The following is a 22,830-nucleotide window of genomic DNA, read 5'->3' on the forward strand; positions in this document are numbered from 1 at the left end:
CAGACTCATCCAAGAGTTATGGGCTCAAGCAAATTCGGGGAGGCCCATTGAGCATGATCCACATGGGCAACAAAGAATTGTCACCTTGATTCAAGTTCTAGAAGGATCCGGTCAAGGCTAAGAACTGCTGAGATTGTTCGTTAATTTAGAAAGATCGGATTGCAAGACTTATTTTCTTTACCTACCTAAGATCTTTATTTATTTTCTTTCCTTGCTAGGAATTGATTTGTTTACTTATTAGGATTAGAACTACTTTCTCCGCAAGTAATTTTCTTGTATAAATAGGTGTACCTACCATGTAATCGAGGAGACATTGATGATTCATAAAACTTGTGAGGTTTTATTCTCTTTGGTTCTTTGAAGAACTACTCGAACTTATCGGGATTTCCCGTGGCGTTCATCTCGACTTATCAAACGGAATTTCCACCACCGTTTGTGGCGTCTTCCTTATACCGAGGTTCTTGTTTGTCATAAACAACGGGTCGAGGTTTTTTTCCATTCGAATCTGTCCTTAGAACGGTCTTGAGTTCCCTTTCGTTGTTGGGTCTCGTTATTCTTGACGGGGTTCACATCAATTAGCAAACTTAGAAAGATAAACTTCATCTTCAATATAAAATAGAATTCCAAAGTCTAACCACTTACAAACGACAAGTTGAGGCATCACAAGTTCAATTCAGTGTAAGGTGAACTAACACATAATCATGGGGCTTCAAATTAATTCCAATGTGCAATGACTCAATATCTCAAAATTCACTGGGATCCCCATCAAATTGAATAACCAAGGCATAATAGCAAGAGCTTTATTCTCTTTTTTTTTTTTTTTTTTTTTTTTTTGGTCAGACTGTGCAATTCTTAGTTCTCTTAAGCTTTCTAATTGATGCTCCCAAACCAGATGGCTTTAAGGCACTAGGTGTGGAAACACCCCTAATAGCTTACTAACTCGAGTCAAAAAGGCTACAGGACTAAACTAGTCATTACTTTAACTAATCCAAATTTCTCACTTTTTGATGTGAACATTCAATGCTTAATGAGGCAAGAAAGTCCAGTTACTCAGTGAAAGCTTCAGTCCATCCAACAAGTCACCCAACTTCACCCAAGACATTGAAAAATACACAATCAAGTTCATTTATCATACCTCACAAATTATATGCTAATGTGCTTGTGATATAGTTTAGATTGAAACCAATGAATCCTTAGATGCCAAAAGTAAGTAGTAGGACTTTGATGTGAACCCCGTCAAGAATAACGAGACCCAACAACGAAAGGGAACCCAAGACCGTTTCTAAGGACAGATTCGAATGAAAGACCTCGACCCGTTGTTTATAATAAACAAGAACCTCGGTATAAGGAAGACGCCACAAACGGTGGTGGAAGTCCGTTTGATAAGTCGATATGAACGCCACGGGAAATCCCGATAAGTTTGAGTAGTTCTTCAAAGAACCAAAGAGAATAAATCTCACAAGTTTTAACAATATTCAATGTCTCCTCGATTACATGGTAGGTACACCTATTTATACAAGAAAATTACTTGCGGAGAAAGTAGTTCTAATCCTAATAAGTAAACAAATCAATTCCTAGCAAGGAAAGAAAATAAAGTCCAAATCAATTCCTAGCAAGGAAAGAAAATAAATAAAGATCTTAGGTAGGTAAAGAAAATAAGTCTTGCAATCCGATCCTTCTAAATTAACGAACAATCTCAACAGTTCTTAGCCTTGACCGGATCCTTCTAGAACTTGAATCAAGGTGACAATTCTTTGTTGCCCACGTGGATCATGCTCAATGGGCCCCGAATTTGCTTGAGCCCATAACTCTTGGATGAGTCCGTTGAGCACATCCTTGAACTTTTTTGCTCGTGCTCTCGTAACTGGCCCAATTGGTACTTGAACGAGATCCTTCAAAGCGGTGCCTTGATCTCCATCAGACTTTAGAATCAATTTTAAATGATCATGTGTTCAACATTCTAAGCTCACCAATGAAATTCAAATCACAATTTTTAGATCAACCAAAGTCTTAAAAATAACATGAACATGCTATTCAATTTTTATTTTTTATTTTTAAACAAAAAGTGTGTGTCCCATACCCCCAAACTTAAATTACACATTGTCCTCAATGTGTAGATAGAATGGAAAGATCATATTAGAGAAATGAGAAAACCGATTGGACTAGGTATGGCTCGTAGCATACCCCCAAACTTGAATGCAAAAAACACTTGTACCTGAAAAACAAAACCAAGGAAAGGAAAAATAAAAAAGAATAGAAACTAAAATTAACCACAATAAAATTAAAATTAACCAAAATAAAATGAACAATAATTAAAAACAAAACCAGAATTCTTTAAAGGATATGGATTTTTAGTGCATGTAGTGGCCTCAGAACCACTAATCAGGACTGCTCGAGCGCTGTTGGTAGTAGCTTTTGAGTTTAAACTTGAAGTACCAATCTTTTCTTCTCTTGGACCATAGAGAATGAATTCTACCTACAGAAATGTAGTTCCTAATGTTCACAGATTGGGGTAAATTACTCTGAGAATTCTCAAATAGCTTCTCATTCGGAAGGGAATCATGAACTAGAAAACTATGTGGAGAATACTTAGAGAGTTTTTCTACTTTGATTACCTCAGTTTGCTCGTCTAATAGCAATAATAGACTATTCTCATGGCCTCTTGGTAATTCAGGAATAGAAGTTGATATTGAAGATGCCTCAGTGCTCACTTCCAGGCCTTTTTCCCGATGTAGATCATTTGTGACCTCAATTTGCTCCTCCTTCCCCTCTTCCTTATGATTTTCGACCACTTCTTCACTCCTCAATGTTGTGATAGCTTGCTCATGATAGAAGAACTCCAATCCTCCACATAATTTCCACTAGGATTAGCCACCAACTGACTTTGAAGCTCTCTTTCTCTTTTGATGTGTGATGTGAATTTGTATTGTACTCGCAAGTGCACGAATCGTTTGCAATAAAGGGTTTTGCAAGTGCGAGGTCGATCCCACAGGGAATTGTGTTCTTGAAAACAAATTTATGACTAAATTAATTAAATCTTGACCTAGTTCCAAAAAAACGTTTGATTTTTTATAAAAAGAAAAACAACATAAAGTAAATAAAGTAAAATAAAACAAAAGAAAAGGTACTAAGGTTTTGGAATCCACACCCACCAAATCATAGCAACATATTCTCATGTTCATCAATACACATCCGAAGTTCTCACCATACAACTCTTATGTATGTTCTACTATGCTTAAAAAAATCATTAAATCATTCAATGAATCCGTTCTTTGCACAAATCACAAAAGATATCCGGTTTAAACAAAATCATCAAATGTATCCGTAGAACGAAACACAATGAATATCCAACGTTTTGATAAATAAAAACCAAAGCAATCAATTGTGTGAAATTATCTCAAATCATTAAATGTATCCTTGAATCACAAAAGATATCCAAGAATCATTCCACAAATTGAAAAGAAGTAAAACATAGGAAAAATTAAACCAAATAAAATCGGATAGTATAAACTTACATGAAAATATTGTTGCTCTTCAATGGTGAGGCTTCATCTTCAACCTTAGTTGAAAAACTAGCTACACATGACTATGAAAAATAAATCCTAAACTAAAAAGAAAAGAATATATTTGGTCTCTAGCTTCTTCCCCTTTTTCTTGAGGCTTAGAGGTCTATTTATAGGGAGAAAAAAAATCCTAGAAACCCTAGAATTTCTAGAAAAATCGGAGGTTAGTCTCCTAGTTTGAGTAGGAAACTCAAAACCCAATCCAAGAAGGAAAAGGACTCCAAATCCGTCAAGATTTGCGGTCTTTTATTGCGTGTCACTTTTAGAATAGCAGACGTCTGAATTATGAAAATAGTATTTCACAATGATTTGTAGAAATTTGAGTTAGCTTTCCAACGCCACTTGATTCACCTTAATCGGATACTTGAGCTGAAAGTTATGGCTAAAATGATGTGACATAGGCATAATCTGAAATTTAGTCCAATCCGATTTTGACTCCAATTAGAGAAATTCTGATTTAGTTCTCTCCTTGATTTGGTTGAACATAACCACATCATCTAGGTCTTCTCAAAGTGTGCTTTCTTTCACCATAAAGCTATTATTTTCTCTCAATGACCTGCAAAATACTAAAATACCAAAACTAACCAAAAACATTAGAAAATAACAAAACTAAAGGTTTAGTAAATGCAAATTAAGGGGTCTACATATGTAATATTTGACACTCATCAAATACCCCCATGATTTGTTCACAATGAGCTTCCATTGGGAATTCGCCCCTTTTTCTCTCACTTAACTCTTCGGCAAACTGCCCCACTTGTGTTTCCAATCTTTGAATGGCTTGACTTGTCTGAGCATTGGTCTGTTGTTGCTCAGTCAAAAATTCAAGTAGAGCATCTTCGAGGTCATTCTTCTTTGGGTCTAGATTCGATTGGACCGCTTGTGGTGGAGCTTGATAGTTATTTACCTGTTGAAAATTTCTTTGCTGCCCTTGGGGATTTTGCACATTCTGAGTGCTACTCCATGAAAAATTGGGGTGGGTTCGCCACCCTGCATTGTAGGTGTTGGAGTATGGATTGTTCTTTAAAGGGTAATTATTCTGGCCCACATAATTTGCTTGCTCTTGATCTGTGAATAAAAACATGAGGCAAGTCTCAATGGTGTGGTCAAAATGAGAACATATGGCACATACCTCCACTTGAGCAATTTGTTGAATGGGAGAGATGTTATGAGTAGTAATGACTTTGACTAGCATATCCAGTTTCCTAACATATCTGAATTTGAACTCCATTATTGCCATTCACTTCATAGACGCCTTTTCTTTTGAGTCCTCGCCTCCCTCGGGATGAGAATTGTTGGGATTTTCGCTTAAAGTCTCAAACAGTTCTTTTGCCTCCTCGCTCTTCTTTTCCATTAGTACACCTCCACAAGCTAAATCTACAAGACTTTTATTAGAATCATTTAAACCTTCATAGAAAGCTTGTACCTGATCGTCTTGAGATAGATTGTGATGTGGGCATTTTAGAAGTAGCTCCTTAAAGTGCTCCCACACCTCAAAGAATAGGTCTCCATCTTTTTGTTGGAAGGTTTGAATCTCCCTCCTCAATTGCCTAGTCCGTTGGGCTGGAAAGAACCTTTTCAAGAACTTTGTGGTCAACTCCTCCCAATTGTGAATAGACCCTACAGCCAAAGAATTCAACCATAACTTAGCATTATCTTTCAAGAAAAAAGGGAAGAGAAATTAACCTAATTCCTTCCGCATTTAAGCCATGCATGTTTTGAGCTTTGCAAAGATCAAAGAAGTCTCGAATGTGTAGATATGGATCCTTTGCAGGTGTGCCTCTATAGTGTGGAAACATAGAGGGCTGATTTAGACATCAAAATCGATTTGCACATTCGGTTGAAAAGCAATGCAAGAGGGCTGATTTGGATTTTGTGGTATGAAGGAACACTTCATCAGCTTCCGCTCGGGTGGATTCTCTACACGTACTTCTAACATGTCTTCCTCAACTTTGAATATGTTTTCAAATTTGAGGTGTCTCTACACTGTCGAATAGTGCATTTGATCTCTAGATCGTATGTAATGATGTCTAAATTCTGAGATCGATGACCCACTGCACTTGATCCTAGTTGCACTCGAGCGTATATGAATTGTGCACTCGATCGCAAGACCAGAATCTAAAATCTGCAGAAAAGACTCACAAACAGAAGGAAATACTTTTTTTAAAAAAAAAATTTTTAGATGAACATAAACAAAAATAACTAAAATAAAGGAAAATTTTCAAAACACAATTTAACACAATCCCCGGCAACGGCGCCAAAAACTTGTTGTGCAAATATCTATCTAAATAAATAGGCAAATACTTGTACGTTTTACGCGCAAGTGCACAAGATCAGAAAGATAGTATAGTAGGCAAATACGAGATCATTCCCACGAGGATTGGTAAATTATGCTTAAAAAGATATTCCTAAAAGAGATATGTTTAATAAGACGGGATAAAAGATTGAATTAAAAATAATAAGAAGAAAAGGTAGGGCTTCAATATCCACCGCTAATCATACTCAAATAAGATTCACAATATGCACAATACTACAATCATAACATGATGCTTAATGTTTACCAGCCACAAGGGAATGGTATCTTCTCCTAAAGCTATTGATTTCTCTAAGCAACGAGTTATGCATGGTATCTACTCTAACTCTTTTCTTCCTTGAAGGATTTAGCATGGTATCTACTAAGTTGTTCTTTAAGGAAGCATGAATCTATGGAAATCGGTAAACACACTCAGATTGGAAAATGATATCTATTCCAGTTATCTTTATGTTGATTAATCCAAGAACCTGTGCCGGGATTCTTTCGTTACTCTATTATGCCTAGGACTTAGTCATCCAAATTGACATAAATAACAAATCCATACGACATGCATATGATGGCCAAACATAAACATGCGAGGAATTCAAGAAACTAGAATTAATCAAGTTAAGCATCAGTATATAAATTGTAGCAAAGCAAATTGAAAAACTTAAAGAGACATGATTAGGGCTTCAATTGAGCCCTAATAGTATTATTAGTTACAAATTATATAAACTTAAATTATATACATATAGAAAATAAATAAAGGAAGAAAAAAAATAGAAACTAGAAAGAACCTCCTTCTTGATGTAGCATTTGATTCTTCCTTAAAGCTTGTGTGATTTTCTTCAAAGGTTAGAGACCTATTTATAGGGATTAGAGAAGCTCTAGAAGCTCTATAAATCCTATAACAATTATAAATAGGTCTTCTAGTCCAAATAGAATAATTACAAGTCTATTCCTTTTCTGAAATTTCCATCCAAGTAGGGCAACAATTCCAAAATCCGTACAGATTTGTGGTCTTTAATTACAGGGAAATTTTGGCATGGTAAACTTCCGAATTACGAAAATCGTATTTCTGATATATTTGTTTCATGTTGTATTAGCTTTCCAACGCCACCAATTTGGATGCAATATCATACTTGAGCCGAAAGTTATGATTAAATTATTGAGACATGCTCATTTTGGATTCTTTCCAAAAATAACGAATTTTTGCCAACTTCTCTTTCCTTAAATTCAAAATTGATTGGAATTGAATCTATCGAAAAGTGAGTTTGTCGACTTCGTTATAATCTTGAAATTTGATACATTTTTGTTGTGCAAATATATCTACCTAAATAAATAAGCAAATACTTGTATGTTTTACTCGCAAGTGCACAAGATCAAAACTATCATAGTAGGCAAATACGAGATCATTTCCACGAGGATTGATAAATTATGCTTAAAATGATTTCCTAAATAATTGAGACGAGTGAAAAGAAATAAAAATATTAATAAGATAATAAAAGAAAAGAGACAAAAATGTTGTGAAAAAATAATAGAAGGTAGGGCTTCAATATCCACCGCTAATCATACTCAAATAAGATTCACAATGCCAATCCTACCGTCATAACTTGATACTTAATGCTTACCAGCCACAAGGGAATGGTATCTTCTCCTAAAGCTATTGATTTCCCTGAGCAATGAGAAGCATGGTATATACTCTAACTCTTTTTCTTCATTGAAGGATTTAACATGGTATCTACTAAGTTGTTCTTCAAGAAAGCATATATGGAAATCGGTAAACATACTCAGATTGGAACATGGTATCTATTCCAGTTGTCTTTATGTTGATTAATCGAAGGACCTGTGATGGGGTTCTTTTCTTACTTTATTATGCCCAGGACTCGGTCATCCAAATTAACATAAATAACAAATCCATGCCACATGCATATATTATGATCAAGCATAAACATGAGAGGAATTCAAGAAAATAGGAAATAATTAAGTTAAGCATCAATATATGAATTGTAGCAAAGGGGCCAATTGAAAACCTTAATGAGACATAATTAAGATTATAATCAAGCCTTAACTAAAGTATTGGTTACAACCAATATAAACTAAGATTATATACATACAGAAAATAAATAAAGGAAGAAAGAAAATAAAAACTAGAAAGAACCTTCTTCTTGATGTAGCCTTTGATTCTTCCTCAAAGTTTTTTGTCTTTTTCTTTTTCTTCACAGGTTAAAGGGCTATTTATAGGGATTAGAGAAGCTCTAGAAATCCTAGAACAATTATAAATAGGTCTTCTAGTCCAAATAGAATAATTACAAGTCTTTTTCTTTTCTGAAATTTCCATTCAAGTAGGAAAAGGATTCCAAAATTCGTACAGATTTGCGGTCTTTTATTGCGGGGCAATTTTGGCATGGTAAATGTCAAAATTAGGAAAAACCTATTTCTTATATATTTGTTTTATTTTCTCTTAGTTTTCCAACGCCATCAATTTCATTGAAATTCAATACTTGAACCGAAAGTTATGATTAAATTACTGAGACATGCTCATTTTGGATTCTTTCCAAAAATAACGAATTTTTGCCGACTTCTCTTTCCTTAAATTCAAAATTGATTGGAATTGAATCTATCCAAAAGTGAGTTTTCTGACTTCGTTCTAATCTTAGAATTTGATGGATTTTCTCCCAAAACCTGTAAAATACAAGAAAACACAAAAACAACACAAAACATCAAGCTATAACAAAACTAAGAGCTTAGCATATGTAAATTAAGGGGCTTGAATGTGTAGCATTCAGCATTTATCAATTTTCTTTTAAAACCTGTAAAATACAAGAAAACACAAAAACAACACAAAACATCAAACAATAACAAAACTAAGAGCTTAGCATATGTAAATTTAAGGGCTTGAATGTGTAACATTCAGCATTTATCATGGATTTTCTGGGTTTGGCTGCCCCGGAGTGGTTTTTCTCTCCATAGAGTTTCCACTTCGTCAACAAATATCTTGTCTTCTTTAAATTCCGCATTTAAGATATTTTGTTGCACACAAACACACACTTGGTTATTTAGAAGTCATTATTTTATTTTTCACATTTTATATGTCTCCTATGCGGAGGGACATATTTTAATGAGGAAGAATCTTCAACTTCATTCCTGCTTAATCCAAAGCCTGTGGGATTTCAACAAATAATAATTTGGCCTAATATGACCAATTTTCCCACAATTATGACAAGTAGGAACTGTTGTACAAATATCTACCTAAATAAATAGGCAAATACTTGTACGTTTTACTCGCAAGTGCACAAGATCAAAACAATAGTATAGCAGGCAAATATGAGATCATTCCCACGAGGATTGGTATAAATTGTATTTAAAGAGAAATTCCTAAAAGTGATATGTTGAATAAGACGGGATAAAAGATTAAATTAAAAATACTATGAAGAAAAGGTAGGGCTTTAATATCCACCGCTAATCATACTCAAATAAGATTCACAGTATGCACAATACTACAATCATAACATGATGCTTAATGCTTACCAGCCACAAGGGAATGGTATCTTCTCCTAAAACTATTGATTTCCCTAAGCAACGAGTTAGGCATGGTATCTTTCTTTCTTTCTAAGTTGTTCTTCAAGGAAGCATAAATTTATGGAAATCGGTAAACACACTTAGATTGGAACATGGTATCTATTCCAGTTGTCTTTATGTTGATTAATCTAAGAACCTGTGTCGAGGTTCTTTCGTTACTCTATTATACCCAAGACTCGGTCATCCAAATTGACATAAATAACAAATCCATACCACATGCATATGGTGGCCAAACATAAACATGCGAGGAATTCAAGAAACTAGAATTAATCAAGTTAAGTATCAATATATAAATTGTAGCAAAGCAAATTGAAAGACTTAAAGAGACATGATTAGGGCTTCAATCGAGCCCTAACTAAAGTATTAGTTACAAAAAATATAAACTAAAATTATATACATACAGAAAATAAATAAAGGAAGAAAGAAAATAAAAACTAAAAAGAACCTCCTTCTTGATGTAGCCTTTGTTTCTTCCTCAAAGCTTGTGTGTCTTTTCTTCAAAGGCTAGAGGCCTATTTATAGGGATTAGAGAAGCTCTATAGCTCTAGAATTCCTATTAAAATTCTAAGTAGGTCTTCTAGTCCAAATAGAATAATTACAAGTCTTTTTCTTTTCTGAAATTTCTATCCAAGTAGGAAAATGATTCCAAAATTCGTACAAATTTGCGATCTTTTATTACGGGGCGATTTTGGCATGATAAACATCCGAATTAGGAAAAACCTATTTCTGACATATTTGTTGTATTTCTTATTAGCTTTCCAAACCCACAAATTTTGTTGCAATATGATACTTGAGACGAAAGTTATGATTAAATTACTGAGACGTGCTCATTCTAGATTCTTTCCAAAAATAACGAATTTTTGCTGACTTCTCTTTCCTTAAATTCAAAATTGATTTGGAGTTGAATCTATCCAAAAGTGAGTTTACCGACTTCGTTATAATCTTGGAATTTGAGAGATTTACTTCCAAAACCTGTAAAGTACAAGAAAACACAAAAACAACACAAAACATCAAACTATAACAAAACTAAGAGCTTAACATATGTAAATTAAGGAGCTTGAATGTGTAACATTCAGCACTTATCACACCCCCAAACTTACATATTGCTAGTCCCTTAGCAAAGCAAAATTGAAAATAAAAGGAAAACTAAAACAATAACTACTCTACCTCATCTGTCGCGGGAAACACGATTGCATTTAGCGTATGCAATAAGCCTTTTAAACCCCTAGGACTTCCTAGTGGACGAGTGAAGTCTCGTGAGAGTTTGCCATGAATGATACCCACAAACATTATGCCAAAATTCATGTTTATTCCAAAGAGTTTTGTGTCACTAAAATTATGATTCTCATTCATTAGCAAGCTTAGAAAGATAAACTCCATCTTCAATATAAAATAGAATTTCAAAGTCTAACCACTTACAAACGACAAGCTGAGATATCACAAGTTCAATTCAGTGTAAGGTGAACTAACACATAATCATGAGGTTTCAAATTAATTCCAATGTGCAATGATTCAATATCTCAAAATTCACTAGGATCCCCATCAAATTTAACCTAGGCATAATAGCAAGAGCTTTATTCTCTATTTTTTTCTTTTTCTTTTTTTTTTTTCTTTTCTTTTTTGGTCAGACTGTGCAATGCTTAGTTCTTTTAAGCTTTTTAATTGACCCATGTAACGAGTGTTAGGCTAATGCTCCCAAACCAAATGGCTTTAGGGCACTAGGTGTGGAAACACCCCCAAGAGCTTACTAACTCAAGTCAAAAAGGCTACAGAACTAAACTAGTCATGACTTTAACCAATCTGAATTTCTCACTTTTTGACGTGAACATTCAATGCTTAATGAGGCAAGAAGTCCAGTTACTCAGTGAAAGCTTCAAAAATGGTTTTTTTTCTTTTTCTTTTTCTTTTTATTATTATTATTATTATTATAAATATGCCAAGATATCCATTCAACAAGTCGCCCAGCTTCACTCAAGACATTGAAAAATACACAATCAGGTTCATATATCATGCCTCACAAATTATATGCTAATGTGCTTGTGATAGTTTAGATTGACACAAATGAACCTTAGATGCCAAAAGTAAGTGGTAGGACTTTAGAATCAATTTCAAATGATCATGTGTTCAACATTCTAAGCTCACCAATGAAATTCAAATCACAATTTTTAGATCAACCAAAGTCTTAAAAATAACATGAACATGCAATTTCAATTTTTTTTTTAAACAAAAAGTGAGAAAGTGTGTGTGTGTCCCATACCCCCAAACTTAAATTACAAATTGTCCTCAATGTGTAGATAGAATAGAAAGATCATACCCGGGAGATGAGAAAATTAGTTGGACTAGGTATGTGAAAAACAAAACTAGAAAAACAAAACCAAGGAAAGGAAAACTAAAAAAATAAAAAAGAATAGAAACTAAAAATAACCACAATAAAACTAAAATTAACCAAAATAAAATGAACTATAATTAAAAACAAAACCAGAATTCTTTAAGGATATGGATTTTCAGTGCATGCAGTGGCCTTAGTACCACTAATTTGGGCTGATGTGCTTGAGCTCCTGGACTGCTCAAGGGTTGTTTGTAGTAGCAGCTCTTGAATTTAAATTTGAAGCACCAATCTTTTCTTCTCTTGGACCATAGAGAGTGAATTCTACCTACAAAAAGGTAGTTCCTAATGTTCACAGATTGGGGTAAATCACTTTGAGAATTTTCAAACAGTTTCTCATCCGAAAGGGAATCATGAACTAGAATATTATGAGGAGAATACTTAGAGAGTTTTTCTACTTTGATGACCTCAGTTTGCTCGTCTAATAATTCTAACAGACTACTCTCATGGCTTCTTGGTAATGCGGGAATAGGAGTTAATGTTGAAGAAGCCTCAGTGCTTACTTTCTTGCCTTTTTCCCAATGTAGATCATGTGTGACCTTAATTTGCTCATCCGTCCCATCTTCCTCTTGATTTTTGACTACTTCTTCACTCCTCAATGTGGCTATGGCTTGCTCATGATAGGAAGAACTCCAATCCTCCACGTAATATCCATTAGGATCAGTCACCAACTGACTTTGAAGCTCTTCTTCTCTTTCTCTTTTGAGGTGGTTAGTGATTTAGAGTCAGCTTCCATTGGGAATTCGCCCCCCTTTCTCTCACTTAGCTCTTTGGCCAACTGCCCCACTTGTGTTTCCAATCTTTGGATAGCTTGATTGGTTTGAGTATTGCTCTGTTGTTGTACAGTCATAAATTGGAGTAGAGCACTTTCGAGGTCATTCTTCTTTGGCTTTGGATTTGGTTGGACCGCTTGTGGTGGAGCTTGATAGTTATATCCTTGCTGGAAATTTCTTTGCTGCCGTTGTGGATTCTGCACATTCTGATTGTTACTCCATGAAAAATTGGGGTGGTTTCGCCACCCTGCATTGTAGGTGTTGGAGTATGGATTGTTCTTTGGAGGATAGTTATTCTGGCCCACATAGTTCGCTTGCTTCTGAGCTGTAAATGAAGACATGGGACAACTCTCATTAGTGTGTTAAGAATGAGAACATATGGCACATACCTCAACTTGAGCAATCTGTTGAATGGGAGAGATGTTATGAGTAGTCATGACTTTCACTAGCATATCCAGTTTCCTCTCCATGGTAGTCATCAGAGTTTGAACTCTATTATTGCCATTCACTTCATAGACGCATTTTTCTTTGAGTCCCTACCTCGAGAAATTAGACTGTTGGCTCCATGCCGAGTTATAGGAATCAGAGAAGTCATTACCCGATCTAGAGAATGGTGTGTTCATATGCTCATAATGATAGTTAGAAAATTGTCTCATTTAAGGACAATCTCTAACATGATGATAATGATTAAAGCAATATGAACATGGTCCATGGGGTGTAGGAATATTTCCCAACATTAATAAAATAACAAAAGGAACACAAAAATAAAAATTTAAAATTAAAGGAAAACAATATATATTTTTTTTTTTTTAGATTATCATAAACAAAAATAACTAAAATAAAAGGAAAAACTTTAAAAACACAATTAAACACAATTATACACAATCCCCGGCAACGGCGCCAAAAACTTCAAACTTACTTTGTGTTCCTGATTCCTTGGACTTTGATATCACATGATTATTTAAGCAAGAGTTTTCTGAACAAATTGTATCTACTATTAGAGGCTTAATATCAATAGAGTCTAATTCAGAATCAGAAGCATGTGAAGTAGAAGTACTCATATCATTAACAATTAAAGTAGGCTTGTTAGAAATATCTAAATGAATACAAAGCATGCTTTTCAAATTTTCACTTGAGAATTTTTTCAAGAGAACTTCAAATTCTTTTTATTTATTCTCAAGTGTATCAATAATGTCAAATAGCATGGTATTCTCAGATCTCCAAGAGTCAATTAAAACATGTGATTCAGATAACTGAACAATCGAAGACTCTTTTTCTTGCTTCACCTTTTTGAGCTCTTTTGGAGAAACAATTTTATCCAATTTAGCAAAAACTTTAGAGAGCTCAATATCATAATTTTCTTCAGAGAACTGAGAGGATTCCATGATAAAAGGTGTAATAAAAAAATAGAAGTCACAAAGAGATAAGGATCACACTCAGGAATTAAATCCTTTAAATGGAGTGCACCCGCTCTAATACCAATTGAAAATTAAATGACTTCTAATTTAACCATGTGTGTGTGCACAATGTGTTAACAAAATAATATAAATGCGGAATTTAAAAGACACAAGAATTTTGTTAACAAAGTGGAAACTCAATTAAGAGAAAAACCACTCCGGGACAGCCAAACCTAAGATATCATATATTCAAAAGACAAGACTAGTTACAAAGCAGCAGCACTCACATAACCTTATGCAGTGGTCGTACCTTGGAATTCTGACGTGTAACCCAACACGAACGCCTCTCAACCAAGTCACCTACTTGAAGGGGTCTTCAATGGAATCCTTTACCTTAGGGCCAGCCCCTAAGATAGACTTCAAATCAGGGCAGCAACAGCACACAACGGCAACGACTTGAGAGAGATCAACTTAGCACAACAACACTAAAGTATAACTCTTTAAGCACTACATAATTTAATACCAAATTTTTACAATTCTCAAGCCTAGGGACCTCTATTTATAGGCTACAGGTTCAAATGAGTGTCTGGCTTGAAATACCTAGGCGCCGTCCGGATGGTAGACATAAGGCGTCTGGACGAACAACTGTGCGATCGGCTTTCCAAAATTTTGCAGAAATTCTTTCCTGAATTGAGCCGCGTCCAGATGGTGTTGCCCTATTGTCCGGACGGTCACACTTTAGTTGCACGCAATTTCTATATAAAGGCTTAGCGTGTCCGGACCATGACATCTGTCATCCGGACGTCTGATTTTTGAATGCGCAACTTGCCTTATAGATGAGCTCATTCGGATGAGAATCCACATCATCCGGATAGTTGCAGCTATCTTCCCATATCTGTGATTTGGAAAGAAATCTCATAGCTGATTGAACACTAAGAGGCGTCCGGATGTGCTGCTAAAACGTCTGGACGGATGCAAGCTGGAGTAGTTCAAAGCTTCTCGACATAGAGGAAGGTCCGGACATAAAGTTCTCGTCGTCCGGACAGATGATGCTTTGGACAGTTGGGCGTCCGGACGGTATATCACGTTGTCCGAACGACTGCAAGGGATCCGATTTCTCTGACTTGTAGACTGTACAGAATCTTCTAGAAGAACTCTGAATAGCTAAATCCCTGTTTAAATGCATCATTACATAGAAGTGATTTTGTTCAACAGAATGTAGCCAATCACAAACTAACACAAGAGAATTCAGAGAAAACATGGCTCGGTACCGATGTTGGGATTGTGACGACCCCATTTTATTTTTATACAAAACGTAAAATGAGTCCTCACAGTGGCACGCCGATATGTCGCAAAGCTAACATATGGCACATGCCCCATAACATGTACCTGATAATCAGAGTATAACATATATCTATCTATGCAGTGGAAAACATAAATCTGAATAGCGAAAATTACGACTTATACATCTATCACAAATTAATTACAACAAAGAGCCATTTAACATCTATTTGTTTAAGTCTTATTAACACAATATTTACATAACAATAATGGCTTTACATAGAATACGTGACACAAACGTCACAAGCCATATACCAGACCTATAAACAGTGGACAACCCATGGTCCGACAATTACAACCGTCGTGGCGAGCTTCAGTCATAATATCCCAAGTAGACTGCTACCAAACTATCAACTATACCGAAGTACCTGCAGCTAAAGGAACATCATCTACACGGTTGTGGTGGTATCCACATCTGCATAGGTGAAAGAATGAGTTCACTGCCTCAGTATGAAACATACTAAGCCCTCAGTGATATAAAACTAACTGAGTTTTCACAAAGAACCAACCTTTATTTTATTTTTAGTTGTGCGAGCACTATCAGCCACAATTTACCAATAGCTAATACAGCAAACATCGACTATCTAGAAAACATTTAAAACTTACTATAGTTGTGAACATATGTGGAATTTCCAATCTACTGCTTGGAAGTTTCTACATATAGACCCCTCTATAATAATACTTTTCATCGGTTGCTCAGACAAATGTGCACACGATCACTCCATCACAGATATCACGTACACACATAAGTCTTAAGCAATAAAACATGGCATCTTACTCTTCCATACTAGGATAACATCCTTCAACAAAACACTTCCAACACCATCTCTAATCGTATTTCAGCTTCGTGCCTTGAACGTCAGTAGATCATGAGAGCACTAGAGTTAAACTCAATCATGCTAACACGTCTTTCCTAAAGAACAAGAACAGTCAACCTTCTTACTCATAGACATGCCATTACTTGCACCTGGGTAGTCATGTATCCACGTACTTTCAAGTTCAATGTATGATATCTTAACACATGCGACCATCCGATAGAAATATACATAAGCGCTTTTCATTTAAGACACTTATGCATATCAACACGTCTAGTAAAAGCTACTCACAACATAAAAACATCACTCATAAAACAATGCTATACATGATATGCATGAACTGGGGCTACTGATACTACTGATACTGATATGCTGCTGATACTGATATACTGATACTGCTGTGGTATGTATGCTCTATACTACATATTCTATGCTCTGTGCTTGACCAGTATATGTTTCACTACTGTATCATGCTATTACTAAATCCTGTTCCCTTAAAACTAAACAAGTCCAACATTTCATCAAATACTTTGAAATCGTTCAAAACATAGTTTCTTCATAAAACATAAACAGTTTCAACATGACATGTTCTCAAACAATTTTGCATAATTTAAATCCTAACCGCAGCACACACTCAAAAAACTTTAAAACAATTCAACAATTTTCACTCATGCATCAATTCTTAAACATCATTGATATAATTTGAACATAATCGAAACTAATCAAATTATCTTAAAACATATAATTCATCATATGGTCGGTTTGGTTTCATAAACAATATATATATATTTATCAATCTATTACATATTAAAATATATATTTTCTCAGTGAGTAGAATACTCACCTTAGCTGCATTGGACTCTTGACTCGAACTCTACATTGGAGAACCAATTGAAGTCTCCAATCCAGACACTATCCTGCAAACATTGGTATCGTTAGACTATGCTATTGAACTCTATACTCTATGACACATAGACTATCCGCACGCTCACACATCGCATTACCCGCTTCTAAGTCTAATTAAGTATCCTAAACTATTATTATGTTAATGTTTAGGTTTAGGTTCTAATGATATCTTTGTTTATTAATACAATGATGTATTTACTATATTCATTAGTTTATCTATTATTGTTATTAACTATAAGTCATATAGTTGTTTACTTACTATTATTAAGTCACATTATCATAAGGTTCCAATACTATTTGACTTTAGAGTCTACATAGGTATTCCCATAATACCGTTATTTTATTTTTCTTGTCTTAAGGTTGTTTAATTGAACAATTTACCAATCTACGGCATTCACATTTTAACCATTATATTTAATACTTAATCTCTATCATTTACTAGCCATCCAAGTAGTTTAGGTTTAGGACTTAACCTTATTTAACATTTTATAATCTTTATGTATTCCTTCCATTTCCTATACGCTGTCATTTACATTCCTCATTTTTCACAAAATACCAAGACTATGATCTATTTATCCCACTTATAACTAGTATCACACTGTCCAAGGATCTTATTAGGACTATAACATGAGAGACTATTCAAAGCAATCCAACTCTATAAGGGTATTATCTAAAATCTCATTACATAACCAAAACACCTAAATAAACTATAGCAAGGAATTCAATTATTTATCATTGTTAATCCTTTTATAGTTTGTCATTCATTTACTAAGTTAGCAATATATATTTAAGCCATATACATGTATAAATATACACATACAATACTTAAACATAATCCATTTGATTACTTTACTATTTGGTTTAAGCCTTTACTTTCTATTATAACATATTTGCTATTAATAGATTCAAAATTTCATTTTAACTATCTTTTACAAACAACTTAATTTCATTCACTAGAAATCGAACATCAAAGAAGACTATCATTTCTCACAAAATCACTCCACTTAGCCACACCACAAAGATTACACCATAAACCATAATTCAATCAACTCCTTCAAGGTCTCCCAACTACATAATTATCCCATTTACAAATACAAACCAGATTTGAATTTTCATCAAAATACTCATCAAAATCACCCTTCAACTCAATCAAAGCCCCTCCAAATCAGCCCATCCTTCTCCGAAAAACACCTCATTCAACACTGCCATGACCCCTCGTCAAACCACAAGGAAAAGCCTGTTAACCCATTAACAACCAATCGGCCATATCCATCGAGAGTTACCAAAAATCAACATCAAAATGCATATCAACCTACCACAACCAAATTCAGAAACCATAATAAAAAATTAATCCAAAGACCCATTCAATCTAACCCTGAAACAACAAATCCAAACTACTAAAAAGAAAAGCAAATGTCTAACAATAACCCAATTACCATTTAGAAAAAAATCCATAACAAAGCCCAAATCGGGACTTCCAAAACAACAACTAAAAACCACACTTTCCCCTCAGTCGACATGAAAACAAAGGAACTAGATCAGTCTTACAAAGCCACGAAATTCATACCCATTTCAGGTGATAAGCAAAACAAAAGAGAACCCATAAATTTCCACCTAAGGAGAACCCTAAATTTTCATCTAAATTGAAACCCCAACAATCGTACCCAAAATCAACCTCCAAAAACCCAACTACCCATCATACGGATGCTACAACACCAAAGAGAAAACCCCATCAGTTCAAAGAGAAAATCAAAGGGAAATCAAGACAAATTTCGAACACCCATTCGATTCAAACCGGAAATCCAAGGGAAAAACAAGCAGAAAGCAAAGAAAAGAGGATCTCACCCATGATGCCTGCATTTCGGACCCTTGGAGCACGGGTTCTCACGAGCTCACCCTCCATTTTCGGCTCAACACTCTCTCTCGGGTCCATGTGTGTGCGTGAGTGTGAGAGAGAGAGATGAAGAGAGGAAGAAGGAAGAGGGGGAAGGGGCTAGGTTGTGCGTGAGAGGGAGAGAAGAGAGGAAAGAAAGGAAAAAGGAAAAGAGAAGAAAGGAGAGGGGGGGGGGGGGGGGGGGGGGGCTGCTGGACGTGTATGAGAGAGGGGGAGATTTGGGTGGTCCACATGAGCCAAGAGGAAAGGATAAGGGGATGTGCAACATTACAAAAATGCCCTCTAGCTTAAGTAAGTGTAATACTGTGAAATGGGCTTGAAAAGTTGAAATTGACTTCTAAAATAAATACAAGTGTGTACGCACAATGTGTTAACAAAATAATGCGGAAAATAAATAACACAAGATTTTTGTTAACGAAGTGAAAACTCAAGATGAGAAAAACCACTCCGGGGCATCCAAACCCAAGATATCCACTATTCAAAAGACAAGACTAGATACAAGATAGTAGCACTCACATACCCCTAATGCAGTGGTCGTACCTTGCTCTCTAACGTCTAACCCAACATAAACGCCTCCCAACCAGGTCTCCTACCTGAAGGGGTTTTCAATGGAATCCTTTACCTTAGGGCCAACCCCTAAGATAGACTTCAGTTTAAGTGCAGCAATAGCACACACAATAATGACTCTAGAGAGAACAAATCAGCTCAACAACTTCACAAATAACTCTCTAAGCTCTAGTGGAATTCAATACCGAATTCTTGCAGTTCTCAATGCCCAGGGGCCTTTATTTATAGGCTGAGGGTTCAAATGGGCGACTGCTCTGATAATTACAGGCGTCGTCCGGATGGTGCACATGGGCTGTCCAGACGGACAACTGTGCGACCAGAATTCCGAGATTCTCGCTGAAAATCTTTCCTGTTTGAGAGCTGCATCCGGACGGTGAGGCACTGTCGTCAGGACGGTCGCACGTCCGCTGCAAGTAATTTCCATATAAGGCCTCACGCGTACGAACCATCTGGGTTGGCCTTCCGGACGGTTGATCTTCTACATGCAATTTCCATATCTGTTGAACACGCGTCCGGACCATGGCAGACTGACGTCCGGACGGTTGAGTTTGAATTACGAACTTACCTTAAGGAGTAGCGTGTCCGAACGGGAATCCACGTCATCCGGACAGTTGTAGCAATCTTCCCTTATTTGAACTTGGAAAGAAATCTGAAGCTAGTTGATCACTGAGAGTCGTCCAGACGGGCTACTGAGACGTCTGGACGGATGCAAGCTGGAACAGAAACTTCTCGATATAGAGGAGGGTCCAGATGGAAATCCACATCGTCTGGATGGATGATGCTTTGGTCTGTCGGGCATCCGGACGGCTGGAACTATGGACAGATGAGCGTCCGGACGGGATGGCACGTTGTCCAGACGGCTGGCAGGGAACTGAAATCTCTGACTTGCAAATAGTGCTGAAGAGCGGAATCCTTGTACAAAAGCATCCTTACAAGGAAGTGATTTTGTCCAATAGAATGTAGCCAACACTAAAACTAACAAACTCCCCCTTTGGCCATTCTGAGACAAAAATCACTTGACCGGTTAAAAATACAATCCTGGTCCAAATAAAAAATTACTCCCCCTTTTTGTCACAAAGGGACAAAGGGTAAGACAGAGTAATTAGAAAAACCACACAACAATTACTCCCCTTCAATGTCTAAGAAGTACAAGGATAAACAGAGTAATAATATCCACAGACAAAAACTTTCTAAAATCCAAAACAATAGGAGAATAGAGAAAAGTCTACAAGTGGCCCAAAAGAGAGGAACATAAATCCTCCAAGTATCAAATCCTGCTGATCCACTGAATGCAAGTAACAGAGAGAAATTCGTGCCAAAAGTTGGATTTACGCTACTTCGGCTTCTAGCTCAGGAAGCCGGGAACCATGGACTGAACAACCTTTAATCTCTTGATTTTGCAAAGCCGAAAACTGGTTATCTACAGATTGACATCCTCTAAGCAACTGGTCTGCCAGATAAATGAGGCGATTCACCACTAAACCTCTAACTGATGCAGATCTGAGGGAATGCTATGGAAGGCTCTGTATGAACTGGCAGAAAAAGCTCATCTCAAATCCCAAGACCTTTGGAAATTGAACATCTGACTTCAACAATCAGTTTCCAAAGGATCCATCTGTCAGATATTGTACTGGGAGTTGCTAGATGACATATTCCTGAAAAACGTTTAAACATAAATATTCCTAAAAAACAACACCACAAAGAAATATTAGATCTTGTTAGTCCCAAAAAGAAAGTGGTATTATGATAGCTGTCAATTGGATGCCCAAGAATTACAAAAACAAAGATCGCAATCCAAATGACCCAGATATACCAATATCAACCTAGCACATAGACAGAATAGGATTTTCATGCACACTATCTCAAGAAAATATCCCACCAAATATTTCAATATTCTAAAAGCCCAAAACTTAAAAGAATAACGGAAGACACAATGAAGATCATGGAATGAGAAGAAATGTGCAGAGAATGCCAAAATCTCGGGAGAAATCCACGAGAAAAACACACAACATGCGATGATAAATCAATAAAAATGAAAAGATTTATGCAAGTCTTTAACCTGTAGAGATCCCGTTCGGACATGTCACTTAACCATCCGAACGGCTATTGCTAGAACAGGGTATGGTAAGACTGCGCTCGTCCGGATGTAAGAATAGATCCATCCGGACGCTTCACACTGAAAATCTGAAGCTGGAGAAAAATTTGCAGAAAAATATTTTTCCCTAAAGTTAGCTTCAGAACACGCATGTATGTGTGTGTGAAGATATAAATAAGAGTTAAGTATTCAATAAGCACAAATTTTCTTGCGGATAGAAATTTTAAATAGATTACTCAACTCATGTCATGCATGTGTGTGTGAAGACTTTTCCCATAAGGTATGACTTTAACTGATATGACAAAAAGCAACCAGATTTTCTAGACAAGAGAGAAAATCAGTGAAAGATTAGTTAAAAGTTAAACCTTATAACTTACTAGGGCCTAGCCACCCTCATCTGATACACTCCCCCTAAGATGCAGCATCCAATTGTTTTACTTGTACCATGAAGGGCAAGGCATATTTTAGCACATAAGCAGAAAATATGCATATATCGCGCAGAATTCATAAAGGTAATTGCTTGATTCTTTTGATACTGCAACCTAGAGAGAATGCCAGAATTTTTAGGTTCTAGGCTCAACTAGCATTCAGTCAATTCGGCCATCTTATCAAAAACCCCTTCTCTTATCTAGAATTTCTAGAAGCAACAAGTCAGAGACGGAAAAGATGTACCTTAGGGGAGCCTTGGATAGTGCATATTTTCATCACATGAGGAAAGTAACTATCTATCATTAAGATGCCACAGGAAAACTTAGCAAATATCATGCATAAACTCTCAATCATATATAAGCATATTTAATCAATGCATAATGAACTGAGATATCAAGCAAAAACGCATGCAATATTTGAAAAGCTATCAAAAGAAAAAAATAAAATTCCGCATCTTCTCCCCATTTTTTTTTTTTGTTGAAAACCAATAAACAGAAAAACAACAAAGACATGCTTATAGAAAAGGAAATGACATCTAATCCCAGCATGTAAGGTAAAGCCAAACATGTCCTCGTGGAGAGAGGTTTAGAAATACCAAGATAGAAAAGCAGCCGCCTGACGTCCTTTTAACTTGTCTTCCCCAAAAAAAAATATCTATAGAAGTTTCTCAAGATAGCAAGAGAACATATGGGGGATAGAATAAATGGTTCCTCAAACAGAATGCAAAGCATGAATAAGATATGGCATGAATAACAATGCAATGCAAACATACCTGACATGCACTAGGATTTA

General features: G+C 35.9%; 1 long non-coding RNA gene and 1 other non-coding gene across 2 annotated transcripts; one reads left to right on the forward strand and one right to left on the reverse strand.

Moving 5' to 3' along the window:
- Positions 1-5,002: 5,002 nt before the first annotated feature.
- On the forward strand, positions 5,003-5,109 carry LOC133865090 (small nucleolar RNA R71). Its single transcript, XR_009899622.1, has one exon. It is a non-coding gene; the product is annotated as a small nucleolar RNA R71 (small nucleolar RNA).
- Positions 5,110-15,490: 10,381 nt separating this feature from the next.
- On the reverse strand, positions 15,491-19,102 carry LOC133862648 (uncharacterized). Its single transcript, XR_009899265.1, has 3 exons — positions 18,899-19,102; positions 16,992-17,064; positions 15,491-15,747 (listed from the first exon to the last, which is right to left on the reverse strand). It is a non-coding gene; the product is annotated as an uncharacterized LOC133862648 (long non-coding RNA).
- Positions 19,103-22,830: the final 3,728 nt, after the last annotated feature.

This window comes from Alnus glutinosa, chromosome 3 (genome assembly GCF_958979055.1).
Source record: "Alnus glutinosa chromosome 3, dhAlnGlut1.1, whole genome shotgun sequence".
Classification (NCBI taxonomy): domain Eukaryota; kingdom Viridiplantae; phylum Streptophyta; class Magnoliopsida; order Fagales; family Betulaceae; genus Alnus; species Alnus glutinosa.